We start from the raw sequence: 6,871 nt of genomic DNA, 5'->3' as shown, positions 1-6,871 counted from the left end.
TGGAAGCTTCTTCTGGATTAGGGCACTATACTCTGCTGTTAGGGCCACTGTCTCACCATCAGTTAATTTCCTCTTCTTAGTAAGAAGATCCTTCATGAATTTTGCATAGTGAGGCATATTTTCCAGTGCTTCAGAAAATGGTATGTTAATTTGTAAATTTTTGAAGATATCCAGAAATCTTGCATAGTGCTGTTTCTGAATCTCTTGCTTCAACCTTTGAGGGTAGGAAACTTTAGCATAGGGAGATAAACTAACTGGCTGTTCTTTCTTGTCAGCCATCTTCTTCTTTTCCCACTTCATCATCTTTTGTGGGGAAGCATTTTTACCAACTTCTACCTCTCCTTCATTCTTATTGTCCTTCCCTTCCTCTTCTTTGTCAATTCCAACTATAACATCTTTAACAACTACTTCCTTCTCACTTTTCTCATTTCTCATTTTCTCTACTTCATCATTAGAGACTACATCTTCAACCACAACCTCTTCTTCATTCTTTTTATTTTCCACCTTCTTTTTCCCTGGTTGAAGTACCAACCCACTTCTTGTCATAATTGCTTTACAGTGCTCCTTTGGATTCACTAGTGTATCACTTGGAAATTTCCCTTGTGGTCTCTCTGATATCTGTCTTGATAATTGACCAATCTGGGTCTCCAAATTTCTGATTGATGCTTCCTGATTTCTGAAAGAAGTTCTGGTCTCCTGCATGAATGCAGTTGTCTCATCCCTGAATGAAGTAGAACCCTGAATATAATCCTGAGTTGTCTTAGATAACTGAGCAAACGCTTTCTCCCATGCAGCAGGATCACTTGACTGCTCCTTCATATGTGGTGGTTGAGGATGTAATGGTGGATTCAATTGATGGTTGGAACTATAGCTGAATCCTGGGTGTTGATTCTTGTTTTTCCATGGTGGCATATAAACATTCTTTCCCTGATTGTTGTAGTTCCTTTGATTATTCTGATCATACCACACTCCATTCACCTATGCTTGTTCTGATGATCCCCCATAATCACATTCCTCTGTCACATGGCCCTTTCCACAGATAGCACATACACTCTTTGTTTCCACAGAAGCTACCTTTTGTGAAGAAAGTTGCTTAATAAGGGTATCTAATTGTTGTTGTTGTTGTCTCTATGTCTGCATCAGTTGATCATTCCTTGCCAACAGAGCATCATACCCATCCAACCTGATAATTCCTGTCCTTCTGTCAGCCACTGGGGCATTATCAAATTCTTGAGATGCTAATGACTCAAAGATATCCAAGGCTTCTTGAGGGGTCTTGGTAGTCAATGATCCACCAGCAGTGGCATGCACCAAGGTTCTAGTGTTAGTGGTCATTCCTTGCAGGAAGATTGCTGCTTGTTGCCATGCCTCAATTCCATGCTGTGGACATTTCCTCAACAAAGTCTTGAATCTCTCCCAAGCCTCATAAATAGATTCTGACTCTTTCTGCTTAAAGCTTGTAATCTCATCCTTCAACTTGGCCCTCTTGGATGCTGAGAAAAACCTTTGCAAGAACTTGGTTTGCAAATCATCCCAAGTTGTTATACTTCCTTGTGGCAATGATTGCAGCCATCTCCTTGCATCATCCGTCAGTGAATGAGTGAATAGTCTCAACAGAATTGCATCTCTTGTGACACCATTTATCTTCACAGTATCACTCAACAATAGGAAGTTCTCTATGTGCAAGTAAGGGTCCTATGCACTGGTTCCAGCAAACTGATCCTTCTGCACCAAATGTATCAAAGCAGGCTTCAATTCAAAGTTGTTGGGCTCCACTGTTGGGCGCACAACACTCCCAATTGGAGGAATCACTGCAGGAGTTATGTACTCTCCCAGTGTCCTCTGTGGTGGTGGTGGTCTGTGATTCTCTGCCATTATATCTTCCTGATTAACCGTACTTGATTCACCAATTTCTTGCAACTGTCTCCTTTGCCTGGCTGCCCTTTTGTGCTTCCTCAATGTCCTTTCTAATTCTGGATCATACAACAACAAATTTGGATCAAGTGTACCTCGCATATACCAGAATCAAAATTGACCAGAAACTTAACATAAACTAAAATACTGAAAATAAAAGGATTCAATCTCAGAATTCTATATTATCAGTTAGTGTTGAAAAAACAAATTCCCCGGCAACGGCGCCAAAAACTTGTTGGACGTTTAGCAAGTGCACTAATCGTACAAGTAATAAAATGATGAGTAAAGATCGTTCCCACGAGGAATTGTGTTCAAACACCAATATACCATAGAAAACTAATTTGAATCAAATAAGAGTTTGTAAAAATCATGAATAATTTGTCACCAGAAAATTGATTGTACGTAATTTGACACAAAGTAAATATGGATTAGGAATTAATAAAAACAACAAGTAGTCAGAAAACAACTTTCCTCCATGATAACCCATATAAAAATTGATCATATAATGAATTCCTTTCTATGTGATGTTAATCAACCTTTTACTTATCATCAAGATGTAATCCCTTACTACCCTGATAGATACATTAATCAGAAACCCCAATCCCTTGGTGATCTCTTTCTTAATACATGCATGAAATACTAAGGTTTTAAGATTACATCAGAATTCTAGCATCAATCCCTTGAGTACTAGAATTCTGATGTTGAGATTATCAAATACAGAAGTCATATAAACATCCCTGTTCTATACTACTTCTTTGATAGAAATAATTAACTCAGAAAATCTCAAATCAACACATGAAAAATACTTCATCATATTAATCAAATCAACATAATATTATCATGGAGTTCCATTGCATTCAGACTACAAAGACTCTACTCAGACATGACTAAGGAATAAATAAGAGAAGAAGAAACAAACTTCATTTCCATGTTGAAAGTCTTCAATCTCCAAACTATTACAAGGAAATCCTAATACAAAAACTAAGAGAATTTAGAGAGAAGTCAGACTAAGTTTAAGAGAGAGAGAGAGAGTTCAGATCCCCCAGATTCTGATCTAAGTGTCAAGGCTTTGCCTTATATAGTGTTACAATTAAAAACAGAAAACTGATGTGGGCGCTAAAACGTCCATAAGTTGCCGTTTTAGCGTCCATGCTTTACGTATGCTCAACTGCTTTTAACTGATTTCAACGCTAAAACGTTAAGGAATGACCGTTTTAGCGTCCAAACTTGGTGAATGCTCAACTAACTTTAACTGACTCCAACGCTAAAACGTTTGATTTGGACGTTTTAGCGGTGAAGTCCAGAATCTTTTTCCACTTTAGGGCGCTAAAACGCATATTGCAAGCCTTTTTAGCGCCCAAGACCAGCAATTTTCCATCTTCTTAGTGTAGCAGCGCGCTAAAACGCTCTGTGTGGACGTTTTAGCGCTCATCACCAGCAAGTTTTGGCCTCTTCCTGTAACAGGGCGCTAAAACGCTCAGTGTGGACGTTTTAGCGCTCAACACCAGCAAGTTTTGGCCTCTTCCTGTAACAGGGCGCTAAAACGCTCAGTGTGGACGTTTTAGCGCTCAACACTTAGGCAATTTTTCTCCTCTTGAGCTCCAGAATCTTCTTCCTTCTCCAGTTGTCTTTCAAGCTTGCTTTTCCTACAAGAATCATACAAATTTCCAATAAAGCTCTTGAACTTGTAATTGAGGACATCTTAGGACATTAACCTTATTTTTCATCATTTAATCACACAATTTGATCCTAATTCCTGCTAAAAACCATGATGAACTAAGGGTTCATCACCTGCATATCCCTAAAGATGAAAGGACAAAACTTGATGCGGAGACTAAAGAATGCATTTATCTTGGTTCGCCGAGATGTGAGTTTCGGTTTCGACTTTGGGATCCAATCAATAAGAAGATAGTGAGAAGCCGAGATATGATCTTTCATGAAGATGAGACCATTCATGACATCTTGAAGCCCAAAGTCCGGATTATTGTTAGACGTGAAGAATCCATCCCTCCTGTCCGAGATGAAGCAGGGGGAAAATCATGAGAATGAAGAAAATGATGACCAGCAACAAGCTGACGATGAACAAGACACTGAGGTCCGAGTTGAAGATAAGATTCAGGATGAGAATGATGAACTGAGTTCTCAAGCTGAAGAACAGCCGAGATATACAACTCGAGAAAGAAGACCCTGTTTAAGATACCCATCTGATGAGTACATCGTCGTTGAAGACGGTGAGCCTCAGAGTTATGATGAGGCTGTGACGAGCTCAGAGAAAGAAGAATGGGAAAAGGCAATGCAAGACGATATGAAGTCTTTGCACGAGAATCAGACTTATGAGTTGACCGAGTTTCCTGAAGGAAGACGAGCTCTGAAAAATAAATGGGTTTACAAGATTAAGAACGAAGAGAACGGACAAAAGCCGAGATACAGAGCCTGGATTATAGTGAAAGGTTGCAATAAGAAGAAAGGAGTAGATTTTGAGGAGATTTTTTCTCCTGTGGTAAAAATGACCTCGGTCCGAACCGTGTTATCTGTAACACCCCGTGTATACCTGGTAATGTTATCATACTATCGTATTAGGCTGCGCTTAATTAGAATTGCGAAAAATCTTTTTCTTTTCAATTATGACGTCATTATACTTAGCCAAGTTGATTACTTAATTAATTTCATAAAAATACCGCCTGTATGTAAATTGCAAATAAGATCTAACTGAAAAACCTCATAACATAGATAAAGTGAGTATCTAAAAGCACGGATCTACACACGTAGTCCGGGCAATAATCCTGATACATTATTACAACTCCGACTAAAACAAGACACAAACGAGTCTACGTGGCATGGACAATCCCCATGTTCACCAAATCAACGACATAAACAACCAAGTCTCAACATAATAATCCAAAATCATAAAGAAGCTAAAAGCATAAAAGCAGCATGCATAACCAGCACCCAACAAGTCAGCATATAATAACAGCAATATCTAACTCAGCTCCGGCCTTCTGCCGCCTGAGGTCTCAACCCTAACATTACCTGAACCTGAAATAAGCATTCCCTAAACGTGGGGTGAGATCTCTAAACCAGAAATCTCAATAAGACAAGGGGTCCTCAAGGATCTTCCACCCCAAGCTCACTTACATGTGCAATATAAGTTCTAAAAGCAGTAATATCAATACCAGTTCCAAAACTATACAGTGCAACAGATATTCATGCCATGTGTGTTTAAACTATTCTACTGGCCAGAGAAATGCAGGAATACGTCTATACCTACATGTAGTACAAGGAACACCGCTTGCACTTCACCCACTGCCTCACCATGTTGTATGTACTACATACTCAGGCTTACCGTATAGGTGGAACACCACATGCATATCATAAAGGCACTAGCATATAACAGCTCAACATCATTTCCAAAACATCAAAAGCATGTAACACAGCATGCATATAACCATACCCCATGGGACATGGTGGAACCACAACATGGCTAAACCAAGGACACGAAAGCTTACCTTGCAAGCTCACTATCCAATGCCAAGAGCCCACCCAGCTCAAGTCCAACACACAGCAGATCACAATCTGATTAGGACCAGCAAGCATATCAACATGCATAGCTCATAAGCATAAACATAAAGACTATGTTTTCCTTTACGTTTTACGTCTTAAGGCTTTTAACAAAGTCACAAGCCCTTAATCACATGATTCTGACGTAGTTCATTAATTACAGAAGTTCAACTTCATCAATCTAGGGTCCACAAACCCCTAATAGCCTACTATACACACAGCACAGCTACTGTTCTACGAAATCCCAGAATATCTGGATATTTCTCGGGGGCATATCCGAATATCCAATATCCGGATATCGCTCTGGCAATATCCCGATATCAATATCCGGATATCAATATACGGATATCCAGATCCCCATATCCGGATATCCAATATCCGGATATTTCACGATCAGATATCCGGATATTTCACGACAGAATGCAGTTTCTGCATTTCGCGAAGATATCCCTCAAAGGTTCCATTTTTACCGATTACAGAAGCCTAAACATGCATTTCTAGGTGTGTTTGACATTGCTCAACGTTAGGTTATCATCTTAATCCCATTACATGCATCAAGGTTCCATTTTTAAGCATAAAAACTCAAGATCATTGGTTGAACAACTCACCCAAGCTCAACCAGCCAACAAAGGGTGCTCTTGGAGCTCGCAAGACAACTCTAAGGTTCTGACTTCTTCAAGAAACGAAAATGGCACACTACTAAGGTTCCTCTTCACCAAAAATGGCTTCTTAGAGCTACCAAAGACATGAACAAAAGCTCATCCAAGGAAACACACCAACTCAGCCTACTACCCTCACACACAGAAGCTGAAACACGAAGGAAAGTCTACCTCTCACCCTCACAAAGCCACCCACAAGAGTATACAAGGAGGAAATGTGAAGAAACTCAAGAAAGATAGCAACTTGGCTCAAGAAATGATGTAAGAAAGCAATGAAACAGTAACACTAGTTCAGCCCCTCCAATAGAGTCAGTAGCAGCTGGTGGTTATCTAGGGTTTTGTGCAAAATGCACTTATATAGCCACTTTAAAATAAAACACACAGTATTAACTTTAATTTCTACGCTTAGCATTTTAATCCTAAACTTTGGATTCTTAACCTACTCAATTTTACAAGAATTATCATATTTTTATTATATTTTTTGGAGCACCTTTTCGGTACACGCTTTTCATAGCCAGTATCAGTTTCTGGCACCAGTTCTCATTATTTTAACTTGAAACTCGTTTTACAAGTCCTATATATTATTCTAGGAATTATCATACACTTATAATAATTTTTTGGGATACTTTTTCGATACGCATTTATATCGACTAGCAGAACCGGTATCTGCACTTTTCTTCCGAAAAGCGAATTTCAGCATTCTTAATCACTTATCAGAATTATTAAAGCCTCTTAATAAT

The 6,871-nt window shown here is 39.1% G+C and overlaps 1 non-coding gene across 1 annotated transcript; it reads left to right on the top strand.

The window, feature by feature from the left end:
* Nucleotides 1–1,372: 1,372 nt before the first annotated feature.
* LOC133310652 (small nucleolar RNA R71) lies at nucleotides 1,373–1,479 on the top strand. The gene has a single exon (XR_009751483.1). It is a non-coding gene; the product is annotated as a small nucleolar RNA R71 (small nucleolar RNA).
* Nucleotides 1,480–6,871: the final 5,392 nt, after the last annotated feature.

This window comes from Gastrolobium bilobum, unplaced genomic scaffold, assembly GCF_033153095.1.
Source record: "Gastrolobium bilobum isolate Gb01-03AN ecotype WA unplaced genomic scaffold, APGP_CSIRO_Gbil_v1 utg113285, whole genome shotgun sequence".
NCBI lineage: Eukaryota > Viridiplantae > Streptophyta > Magnoliopsida > Fabales > Fabaceae > Gastrolobium > Gastrolobium bilobum.
Note: the sequence above shows the minus strand (reverse complement) of the source record. Positions and strands in the feature narration are given on the sequence as shown.